Here is a 13,137-nt window from a genome sequence, read left to right on the forward strand (position 1 = left end):
AGTGAATTGTAACCCAGCACTCGTTAGACTGCTTTGTTCAGAGGGCTATGTTCCAACACATTCATTACATTGCCATGTTTTGGTAAGCTGCATCCCGGCACACCCATGAGCCAGGCATGCTCCTGTGATTTCAATCCTCGCACACACCGATTAGACTGCCATGTTCCAATGGACAACACTCTAGCATGTCTAATAGAGTGCTATGCCCAAATGGGCCATATGCCAGTGAATTTATTAAACTGTCATGTTATGGTGAATGGACCCCAGCACACATGCTAGACTGCCATGATTTGAGGGTTACATCTCGGTACAATCAAAAGAAGATCATACCCCATTCCCAATATTAAAGTACAGATAATTCTTGAACTCATCCAACACTCTTTCTTTCAAATGGCAAAGTTATAAGGATGCAACTCTCCTACAATCAAACAAAAGGCAGATCATACAATTCCAAAAGAAGCTTTGCTATTCTCCGTATTTGGTTTCACCCTAACGCCCACACAAAAAGTATCATCAGAACGCACCCCATTACTTTCGCTTGAAAGCAATTAAAAATATCAAAACTTTAACATGCACACTATAACATCTATCAGCTGTATTCAGAATACATGAACTCAAGGTTTAACCAGAGTTGTTGCCCTATGTCTTTAGGTCAAAGTTCGAACTCTGCCATTTATTCTGTGTGCAACCTATTCCATAATGTATGCCTATATCATGTGACAACTGAGCTACTCCAACAGTGTAAGTGATACTATGAACATAAAAAAACAGTGTTCTTGGCCCGACCCCAACAAAATACTGCGTTGTACTTCATGCCTTCGGATTTAGGCCTATTGCTATTAGCTTGACAGTCAGTGCACTAGTAAGAGATGATCAACTCGGTGAACGTGCACACTCCAGCCTCAGATTACTTATTTGTGTTTTTAAGGGAACCCAACGTTTGCAATAAAGGAAGCAACTTAGCAATCACTGTGCAAGTCGTGGCTATGCTATATTTGCTTTCTGTCGTCTCCTATGTGTCACTGGGTTACCTCAAGCCTTCCAGTACATTGCACTGAGTGTAGCATTTAATTAAATCAGACCAACCCAATCGCCCCAATTAAAAAAAAAACTAACTTGGCCACCTATAAGAGCTAATGACACCTCCCAAATATCCACAGAAACCAACACTGTGGTCATCCAGAGAAATCACAAAACGACAACCACCTGACACCAACTTCAAATTTCCAGATAAGATCTATACCTTTATGAAGCAACTTTTGAATTTTCCCACTCGAGATGGCGAATGCAGATGGGCCTCCACCAAATAGCAGCAAGAGAGCGAAGTGGCCTCCTATGGTGACTACTCCAACATAGAAACAAATACAATTAATGTGCACATTTACAGGCTCCAACCTGATGGCAGGGCAAATTTACTACAGAAGGCCCATAATGTTTTCTTTTTTAAGTGTTCCAGTAGATTCAGTTCTATATTGCAATAAACCCTTGCACCAATTATGCACATATTCATTTTTTTGCATATATTTATAAAACAGAGATGACGAGCACACATATATTAAGGTAATAACGTAATTACAGTTTCTAAGTATTGCTATTTATAACCATGTAATCTCTTTTAAAATGAATATAAAAACGGATTGTTCTCAAAAGAAAAATATTTGTCATCATCCGCTCCTGATAACTGCAAAATGCTTGCATTGAAGAATTGGGTATAAAGAGATGCCAATGTATACAGAGATATGTCAAAAATGTAATTAATCGCACACTCTGCAAGATCATGCATTTCAAATCCCCAGTTGGGGAGAAAGTGTAATTACAAGCCATCAAAACCCATTTTATTGGGGCTTGCTGCTTAGATCAAGAAAACGCCAGACAGGTTCTTGATGTACTTTGGGCTGTGATGTTGGCGGTGTGGGATAGCCTGTCTCCACACTGATATTCTTTGGAACAGATTAGTTTTCTCACTTTATTGCAAATTATATTTTACTTTCAAAACATATTTGTTGTCCTTTCAAAATTACAGATCAGATATGCTTTGCATACTTCTTTTATTCCAGTCCTGAAGAAATACATGAGCGCACAGACTCAGAAAAGCTGAAGCGAAAGAACAAATTAGAGCCCCCACCCCAGTGCCCCAGTGGTGGTGACACACTGCTGTTTTCCAGATTATCCAAACAAGCAGCTACTGTTGCGGTTTATGGAAGCACAACAGGCTGGTCAAATTAAAGGCCTATATGATTTCGTTACCAGGACCAGACACAACGATTTCATTACCAATAAACAGAAACATCTCCTCATAATGTATCACTGCAGAAACATGTCGGGCCTTGGCGGCCTCAGAGGGGAATATGGAGGAGAGAACAAGGGCTGGTTTAAGGTAAGGTCAGCCCACGTGGACACCTTCTGCACCACCAGTGGGGGGAGCCAGAGTACCCCTGCCAGAAGCAAATGCTACAGGTTCTAGTCGAACAGAGGGTTAAAATGTCACTCTGCCTGTGGTAGCTTAAATATACCAGTGCACTGCTCCTGAATAAACGGCATGCCACAGACCAGCATCTCTCCTGGGCTTAACAAATACAATATGCATTCATTGCACTTCCCTACTTCAATCACCCAAAGCAAATTCAAAAAATACAGTGAGAGCAAACATGCTGCTTCTTTCTCAGCGCTTATGTTTCTTTCCACAATATATGCTTGGTGCACTGTGTGACATAAAATGTCACTGTGCAAAGTTCATGTTCCAAATCTTTCGGGGCTCTTGTGAGCAAAGGCCAGTGTTGTTTCATATGGTGCTTCAGAAACATCCTACTTTGCCTGTGAGTAATAAAGGGGTTGCCCTATATGCAACAAACCCACTAAAACCTGGCATCCGTTTGTTTGTCCTTTACTCATTGTTCTGAAAGACACATGAAACAAACTACTAAGGTTTTGCATCTAACCTGATTTATAAATAGGATCATGCCACAATTTCACTTCAGGTTCTGACAAGAATTCCCGTTGTGACCCGTAAAGAAGAAAAGCACCCATTGAAGATAAAGGGTGTTAACCACATCACTGCGGCGGCTATTCCGCCGCAGCGCTAAGTGGGCGGGGCGGCCGCTCGGCGGCCGCATGCTGGTGACAGAACCGCTCCGTCAGCAGCCGCGCTTGGGCTGTGCTTGTGACGGAGCTGTTCCGTCATGGCCCCGCCTGCTCAATAGAACGCGCCGCGCAGGTGCTAAATCAGCGCAGCGCAGGCGCGGCGGCAGGGCCATGACGGAACCGCTCCGTCATCAGCACAGCCCAACCGCAGCCGATGACGGAGCGGTTCCGTCATCAGCATCGAACGGGTTAAAAGATGTTGGATTTTCACACGACTATTTATCTGAATTATGGTATTTTTTTGCAGTAATTAAATTTTAATCTTGGTCGAAAATCTCATCTGATAGGCTGTAAACTTGTATCCACATTTTAAACATTCATTGTCATCCTTCACTCCCCATGTCATTCCGTCGTTAATAGTGCGATTAAATTAACAGACTGCCTTAATCAGGAAAACTAGAATGAATTTGTTAAAGAAACAAAGTGACCACCTTTGACTAGTACAATTGTTTACTACTACCAATAAGTTGCGTGTAGTTTTATGTAAAACACAGCAGGATACGACTGTCTCCGACATTTCCTTAATCTAACATTATTCCAACTGACTGTCATCTATCTATCAAATATACCTCAGTGCAAGTTTACATTCGCTGAGACTACGCACATATAGTCAATTGGCATTAGTTTCTTAGTCAAATTAATTCTTAAGCACGGAGTCAGAACTTGTTACTGTTGTCTAGGACATTGTGCCCAACTTGTGTCTGGCTATATTTGCAACAATGAGAATAGCAGTTTTTATGTGTCTCATATGATTCAGTGTATTTTTGTGTTCTGTGCTTACACTAACAAGGGCAGCATCACTGGAGCACCACTATTTCTGAATGTATGAATTCAGAATGTATATATAAATATATATTTCTAAATATCTATATATCTATATATCTATATCTATATATATATATATATATATATATATATATATATATATATATATATATATATATATATATATATATATATATATATATATAAATATATATATATGAGATAACTATAACTTACACCCCCAAAATGCACTGCTTATGACCTCACATATTACATCACTCATATCATGGTCAGTGTCATCACGGATGGCATCACTCATGACATCTTAAATTACATCACTGCTGACATCACTAATGACATCATCCAGTGAGTCTGAATGGTTTTAAAAGTTTCTGAGTGTTAACCATATATACTAAGATAATACAAAAGTTACATTACTATACTTACTAACATATATTATGTGAGCAGCTGTGGGACTGTGTGTATTCTTGCGTGAGTAGGTATCTGAGTGGCTCTATCGGTGTGAGAGTGGTTGCATGGGGATTGTATGGCTGTGTGAGTCACTGTGTGAGTGGCTGTAGGGGTGAGTAAGTGACTGTGGCTGTGTGGGTGAGTGAGTGGGTGTGTCAGTGGTGTATGGGTGAGTGAATGGGTATGTGAGAAGCTCTATAGGTGAGTGATAGAGTGTGTAAGTGGCTGTACGTGTGAAGGAGTGGGTGTATAAGTGTTGCATGCCTGAGTGTGTGGGCATGTGTGTGACTGTATGGGTGAGTGAGTGAAGGTGAGAGTAGCTGTATGAGTAAGTGTGTGCTTGTGTCAGTGACTCTATAGGTGAGTAAGTACATGTGTTAGTATTTGTATGAGTAAGTGAGTGGATGTGTGAGTAACTTTATTGCTGAATGAGTGGCTGTATGATTGATTGTATGTGTGAGTGAGTGAGTGAGTGAGTAGGTGTGTGAGTAGCTGTATGGCTGATTGACTCAGTGTTTACGTGCCTGTATGGATGGGTGTGTTAGTGACTGTATTGGTGTGTGAGTGGATGCATGAGTGGCTGCATGGGTGAGTTAGTGGTTGTGTGAGTGGCTGTATGAGTGACTTGATGTCTGAGTGGCTCTGTGAATCAGTGAGTGGGTGTGTGAGTCTGTGAATGGGTTTGTAAGTGGTTGCGTGGGAGTAGGATTGGGTGTGTGTGATGTTGTATAGGGGTATCAGTGGGTGTGAGGGGTTCGGTAGATGATGTCATCAGTGATGTCATTTGAGATGCCATCAGTCATGTCACTGACCATGACATGAGTGAGGTCACAAACAGTGCATTGTGGGGACGTAAGTTATAGTTAGCTCAGATAACTATAACTGCTGTATTTCTATGGTTTTGTACGAGTGAAATCTGAGCCTAACTATAACAACCCTGTAACAATTCATTTTTTTACAGAGAATTTCTAAAACAAATTCAATTCTATTTCCTAACTATAATGACCCTGTAACCTTTGTTATTTTCAGTGAATTTTTTCAAAGTTTTTCAAATTCTATTTCCTAGCTATAATGTCCCTGTAACCTTTAGTTTTTAAGGGCCAAAAGTACAACCTATTTTTGTAGTCGCAAAAAGGTATTTAACCCTTTTGTGACCACAAAAAATGGTGGTGGTATGTACCATAACAATTTTGTGAGTCACAGACTCGCAAAATAGTGTTTGCCACTCGCTAATAGGAAGGCGCGTGCCAAGGGTGTCCATTCCTAATAGCGAGTCCAAATGGTATGTACTTTAAGTAGGTGGAAAACCAACCTTTGTGAATAGGTGTGAAAATGTTTTTTAAGAGCAGGCAGTGGTCCTTAGGACTACTGCCAGTCCTTAAAAAATGAAAATGAAAAGTAAATGCATCGCGTTTTCCATTAAGGAAAACGGGATACATTTTTTAAAAAAGACTGCTTTATTGAAAAAGTAGTAACAGACATGGTGGTCTCCTGACCCCAGCAGGCCACCATCCATGTGAGTGCTAGCCATTCCCAATGGGGTTGCAAATTACATCTGGCAATAAGCGAATATGTTTTTTTAAAAATTGTATTTCCTAAATTTAACCACTATCCTTTGACAGTGCGTGTGTGCATGAGTTTCTCAGTAAGTCTGTGAGTCGGTGTGTGAGTCTCTAAGGGGGTCTGTGAGTTGGTGTGAGAGTGACTGAGTGGGTGTGGGTGTGGGAGTGTCGGAATGCTCTCTGTTTTGCCCTCTTATGCTCATTGTTTGCTTGTTTACTACCTTTTCTGCTCACGTCATAACTTTATTTCGCCTCTTTCTGCTCATGATGATGTTTATTCTGCCTTCCTGCTCATTTCTCACCATTATTGCATTATATTTTGCATCTTTCTGTTCGTTCCTGAACTTTATTTTGCCCCTTTCTGTTTGTTTCTTACCTTTATCGTTCATTATTTTTCCTCTTTCTGCTCAGTGCTGACCTTTATTTTCCTATTTCTGATCTCTATTTTGCCTCTTTCTGCTCTTTTCTGATCTTTATGCATCCTCTTCCTGCTCAATTCTCATCTTTTTTTGGCTCTTTACGCTCATTGCTGACCTTTATTTTGCCTCTTCTGCTCTTTTCTCACCTTTATCATGCTTCTTTCTGCTCTTTCCTGACCTTTATTCTGCTTCTTTCTGCTCGTGTCCCACCTTTATTTTGCATTTCTCTGCTCATTTCTGACCTCTATTTTGTATCTTTCTGCTAATTTCTGATCTTTATTTTGCCTCTTTCTATTTGTTGCTGACCTTTATGCTGCCTCTTTCTGCTAGTTTCTCACTTTTATCTTGCCTCTTTCTGCTCATTGCTGGCCTTTTTCTGCATCTTTCGGATCGTTGCTGACTTTTTTCTGGTCTGATCTCTATTTTGCCTCTTTGTGCTTGTTACTGACCTTATGTTGTCTCTTCCTTCTCGTTTCTGATCTCTATTTTGCCTCTTTCTGCTCCTTTATGACCCATATTCAGCATCTTTCTACTAGATTTGTACCTTTAATTTGCCTCTTTCTGATAGTTGTTGACCTTTATTCTGCCTCTTTCTGCTAGTTTCTGACCCTTATCCTTCCTTCTGCTCATTTTTCCCTTTATCTCGCCTCTTTCTGCTCATTGCTGGCCTTTATTTTGCCTCTTTCTGCTATTTTCCGACCTTTATGCAGCCTCTTTCTGCTAGTTTCCCACTTTCCTTGGCTCTTACTGCTCATTTCTGACCTTTATTTTGTCTCTTTCTGCTCGTTGCTGATCATTACTTTGCCTCTTTCTACTCTTTTCTCACCTTTATTTTGCCTTTCTCTGCTTTTATCTGACCTCTATTTTTTCTCTTTCTGCTCGTTTCTCACCTTTATCTTGCCTCTTTCTGCTCATTGCTGGCCTTTTTTTTTTTACCTCTCTCTGCTTGTTGCTGACCTTATTTTGCCTCTTCCTGCTCGTTTCTGATCTCTAGCTTGCCTCTTTCTGGCAGTTTCTGACATTTATTATGCCTCTTGCTGATCGTTCTGACCTCTATTAGCCCTCGTTTTGCTCCTTTCTGACCATTATTCAGCCTCTTTCTGCTAGTTTCTTACCTTTATTTTACCTCTTTCTGCCAGTTGCTCACCTTTATTCTGCCTCTTTCTGCTAGTTGATGACCTTTATTCTGCCTCTTTCTCTTACTTTCTGACCTTTATCCTGCCTCTTTCTGCTAATTTCTCACCTTTATCTTGCCTCTTTCTGCTTTTACTGGCCTTTGTTTTCCCTCTTTCTGCTAGTTTCTGACCCTATTCTGCCTCTTTCTAACCTTTATTCTGTCTCTTTCTGCTTGTTTCTCACCTTTATTTTGCCTCTTTCTGCTCTTTTCTGACCTTTATTCTTCCTCTTTCTGCTTGTTGCTCACCTTTATTCTGACTCTTTCTGCTCATTTCTCAGCTTTATTTTGCCTCTTGCTACTCTTTTCCCCCGGGACCAGGGAGGAAGACTCAAGAATCCTGTGGTCCCTATCGGCTCCCTGCCTCCTGCGGAAGTCGGCATTGCTGCTGCATGGAGGGAGCTGCTAAAAGGCAGCTCCCTCCATGCAGGAGCAATCGCTTGATCTGTTTCCAGCAAGCAAGAGCATTTTGTCAGCTCTCGCATTCTAGAGATGGAGTTTTTGCCCTGATTTGGCAGGAGCTGTCAAAACTCCTGCCAATTCAAAGCAAACAGCTATGTCCTGGTGTGGGCACTTCAGGACATACAAGAGCCGGCCCTATGGGGTAGTGGTCCCCAGAGCTAATATTTGCTTCAGGAGGGGGGCCACATGGACCCCCTCCTTCTGTGAGCATGGGCAGGCCACGAGTCCATGGTCCTGGACCGTATACGGCTCAGGAGGGGCCGCACACCCCCCCACCCAGTTTTAATTACATTTTAAGCCACAGGGAGGTGGTCGTCCACAGTGCCTTGGGTGTCCGTGTGGCACCCCCATTTATTTTAATTTAGCCTCAGGAGGTGGTGGTACCTGGGGCTTGCACTCATCCCAGGAAGGGGGTCCACACAGCCCCACTCCAAATTGAAACCAAAACCCTAGGGAGGTGGTGGACCCCAGGGATTAAAAGACCTCAGCAGGGAGGTCTGTGCAGCCTGCTCAATTATATTAAAATAGCCTCAGGTAGGTGGTGGTCCCTATGGCTTAGAAGAGCCTCAGGAGGGGGGCATGTGGGCCCCACTCCTTTTATTAATCCTGAATGCCCCTGGGACCTTGGCCATGCAGGGGCTAAATAGTAGAGAAGCGCAGAAGCCAGTACTTCTTTTTTTATTTTTTGGAGGGAGCCGAAAAATCTCCCCAAAAATGCTTTTTTGTCCCAGGCGGGTTCCCTGTGGGACACCACCAAGAGGTACTCCTACACCTCTCCATTCTCTTTCTTTTAATTTTTTTGTGGGACTCGGCTGAAGGCGAGTCTCAAGATGGCTTCCAACACTTCCTTGTTGAAGTGTTAGCAGTCAATCCATTTCAGCATGGGGACTGTCGGATCATCAGAGGATCCTCGTCCCTATGTCTACAATTTGATTTTTTTTACATTTATCAAAAGCTACTAAATGGATTTACACCAAAGAACAAAACGGTTCTTTCGTGCCCAAGGGCTGCCTTTCTGTCAAATTTGGTGTAATTCTGTCCAGCGTTTCAGGTTGTAGTTGTGACTAAAATCTCTATGGGACTTGACATGTGAAACCTTTTTTGACACCCCATCTTTTCCCGGTCATCACTTGACTGATCGACTCAAAACTTTCCATGCACAACAAGAATCACTGGGACACTTTTGGGGGCGGGGGAGATGTCATGAAGATTTGTCAACCGGTGCCAAAGATATAGACAGGTCAAAAAACATGTTTCCTGTGGAAACATGGTCCTAACTATAACTACCTACTGCAGACCACCAGTAGGTTTTATAAATGGCGGTCAGAAGAAAGGCAATGACGAGTTTGGATAAAAGGAATAAAGTGCAAAGACATCTCACTGAAAACAGAAGTGTGAATGGTCACAGCATAGTCTTTCCTGTAAAAAAGTATGGATGTGCAAGCTGGATGGCTAATCAAAATGATCATCAGAGAATTGACTCCTTCGAACTCCAGTGCTGGTGAAGGTTTTACATATCCTATGGACTTCTAGAAGAACGAATCAATCAGTACTTGACCAGATCAAGTTAAAACTTTCCCTAGAATCATTTATGAATAAAATTAAGCTCCAATATTTTGGGCGCATAATGAGAAGACTACTTGGGAAAAACATTTTATTGCGAATGATGGAGGGAAAACAAAAAAGACCAAGCTCACAGTTTTAGACACAGTCAAGAAGGATACAAACAAGAATCCCCATGACCTAAAGAAATGTTTTATTGACCGACAAAATTGGAGGAATTTTATCCATCGAACCACCAAGAGTCAGACACAACTGAATGCATGCAACAAGAACATGTAAAAAAAAAATAACAATATAATTACATATGGTAATAAGATCTTACCTTACATTAAGAAAACACAGGAAATTCACTGAAAACCAAAGATTAAAGTGATGTTATTCTTAGGTGCTGAAATATGTTTAAAAACAAAAAAAAATTAAATTCACCAGTTATAAATTACTGAGGTTACTATAACTTGCACCTCCACATGCACAGCTTCTGACCTCAAATATTGCATCATGATGACATGCTAAATTACAAAATTGATGGCACCATTGATGACATCACTGATAATACCGTAGTCATTAACAGCGTAGAGTTACTGAGTGTACATGTGTGGGTCCACAGCATGGAAATAGCGTTAAGTCATGGTGGCACATGTGATTGGATTGCGCATGTTGAACGTTATATGGTCGACTGTTTATATAAGGGGAACAACCTTTATAACGCAACTTTTAGCAGTGCTATTACAACGCAGACTTTAAAACGAAAACCATTACAACGCATTACACTGGGGGGCGCTCTAGGATAGGGAATAGTTTTAATTTAATATCCAATACCTTCCCTAGTGTCCACGGGGACTGGTGTTGGAATAGTAAATTAAACTATTCACTATCCAGCACCCCCCAGTGTAATGCATTGTAATGGAATGCGTTTTTAAACTTGCGTTGTTACAGCATGCATGGTAAAAGCATGTGTTGTAACAACGTACATCCTTTATAAACCACTAAAGTTTGGCTTGTAAGTATTACTCTATATTACCAAAGGTAAATGTTAGGCACACCTGATGTGGATTGGAGAATATGTTTGAAAGTAGGTTGTGGCTTAAAGCCAATGCCTGTTCCATACAATTTGGGAGAAAAGCCAAAGTTTCTGTTGACAATAGATTATCCACAGTGAATATCATGTGCCCATGTTAAATAGGTGTAATACAGTGCTATAGACAAATAGATTCTATGTAGCGAGGATGTTGATTTCCAGAACTTTCCTGAAGATGTTGAGGCATTGCAGATTGCTGAACAATATAGAATGCAGGAATGTCCCACTTTGAGATGCTTCATCTCACACTGATCTTGTAAGAATGGCTTTAAGTTTGCATGGTATTTTGCCATGCCATATTTCCCATTTCAGCAATGTGTGTAGTGTTCTTTTAGTAAACTTTGAATGGTTGTCCATTGGGTCTGGCAGTAGCCATCTTTTCAGTGGCAAATGTATACCTATCAACCTCTTGACTTAAAATTGCCGGTTATGTGAAGTTTGATACAGGTAGTTCCATTACAGTGAAAAGAAAATTGGCCACATGTATATTGTGCTGAATGACTTCAAATCTAGAAACCCTATAAGTATGATGTCACAATGATTATATGATGTAATTATTGATGTAATTGAAGATGTCAATTGATATGTCATAAGTGATGTCATCATTGATGTTATTTCACATTTCATGGATGATGTGATATGTGAGGTCATCAACAACGCATGGTGGTAGAGCAAGGTATATTTAACTTAGGTATAGTAAGCTATAGCTGGTGAGTTTTCGTGAAGTTTTAGTTTTTAAACATTATTTTCTATCTTATCACAATATCTATCTATAAAGTCACTTTTACCTTTTATTTTTTCAGTAAATCTTTAGATTTTTTAATGTAAGCTAGGATCTTATTACCATGCATTAGTATGAAGGAATTTTAACCTTTATTTTTTCAGTGGATTTCAGAGGTTTTTTGATTATATTGAGCCTACTCTTCTGCAGTGCATGGCCTTCGGATGTGTGCAACCAGGGAATGGAAGTAAGGGCTAGCCTATGGTTTGGCCCTACATCTAACCTAACCTCAGCAGCAAAGTCCCCACTGTGCACAGCCTTCAAAACATGCACAGCGGAGGATGGCCACAGGGCTTGGCCTCTGGCTAGGCCCTGCAGTCAAGTCACTGCAGGCGCTCATCCTCCCATTAATGCACAATCCACAATCCACATTTTGCTACTTATTTTTCTTTTCTTTTTTTAGGTACCAGGGTATTCCCACAGTACCTGCTTCACCCTCACGGTACCTCAGCACAGTGCAAGCTTCTTTGAGGACTCCTACTCGGCTACTACAGTAGTAACACAGTACCTCACAGGAGGGCTATGCTGGGTCCTGTAAGAGTAGTGTTGTACCTCACAGGAGAGCCTTGCTAAGTCCTTTGGGAGGACCACAGTACACATAGCCCAAACGTCTTTTTTCTTTTTTTTTGCTCTGGGAGGATCTGCTTGGTCTACCCCACAAATGTTGAGGACCAGGGTGTTCCTAACCTGCCCAGGCACTGATTTTCCAAGCCTCAACATTAATTCTGAGTTGCAGCCAGCCAATCATATAATTTAGTACAGCAGGACCAGCCCCAGTCCCGTAGTACGTAATTGGCTCATGGGAAAAAAGCTCCTTTGACCAATTTAAAGGCCCTACTTTTTTAATTTTCAGTACCGCAGGACTTCCGCGGGACCAACTGTGCAGTTATTCCTACCTTTTTAGCTCCTTCAAACCAAACCTGACCATCTTTTTAAATGCAAGGTTCTCAAAAATAGCTGAACAGATTTACACCAAAAGTGACCTTTCTGAGTATATATATATATATATTTATTTTTTTATATATGTGTGTGTGTATATATATATATATATATATACGCACACACTCACATATATATATATATATATATATATATATATATATATATATATATATATATATATATATATACATATATGCACATTAACAGAGACATAACTACTATGCATATTATTGTGCATTTCATTTTTGTCAGAATCCTTCCTAGTTTTAGGTGAAAACAAGTAGTATTCAATTGAAAGAATATGATTCAATTCAATGCACATAACTATCTTACAAATTTGTCTACGTGTGCTGTAAAAGATAAATAAAACCATTTAATGTAACTATAAGCCACATTTTATATATGTAGACAATAGGCATATTTCGGGTACAGAATTGTTAATTTATATATAACTAATGCTTAAATGGAAGAGGGATTAAAAGAATGACTGCGATGTAAGACATAAAAAGACAGTGCTGATTGACAATGACACTAACACAGAAGTGTTTTCTTCAACTGTCAGCTGAAATTCTACGTAATAAAGGTTCCACTAAAATGAAGAACCCTTAAGCTAAAAGTGGCTTAATATAGATCTAAAAACCATTGATTATATAAACCATGGAGAGGAACCAGAAATGGCGGAACCAATGATATATAACCCATTTATATTCAGAAGTCTGTTATTCCTCTAAGTCTTTTTAGAAGTTCAGCACCATTTTATGATATGGGAGAACCCACTG

The 13,137-nt window shown here is 40.4% G+C and overlaps 1 protein-coding gene across 8 annotated transcripts in view; it reads right to left on the reverse strand.

Moving 5' to 3' along the window:
- The window catches only part of SOX6 (SRY-box transcription factor 6), a 790,083-nt gene that overhangs the window by 711,993 nt on the left and 64,953 nt on the right, over window positions 1-13,137 (reverse strand). The window lies entirely within an intron of this gene.

Source organism: Lissotriton vulgaris, chromosome 2_1 (assembly GCF_964263255.1).
Source record: "Lissotriton vulgaris chromosome 2_1, aLisVul1.2, whole genome shotgun sequence".
Lineage (NCBI taxonomy): Eukaryota > Metazoa > Chordata > Amphibia > Caudata > Salamandridae > Lissotriton > Lissotriton vulgaris.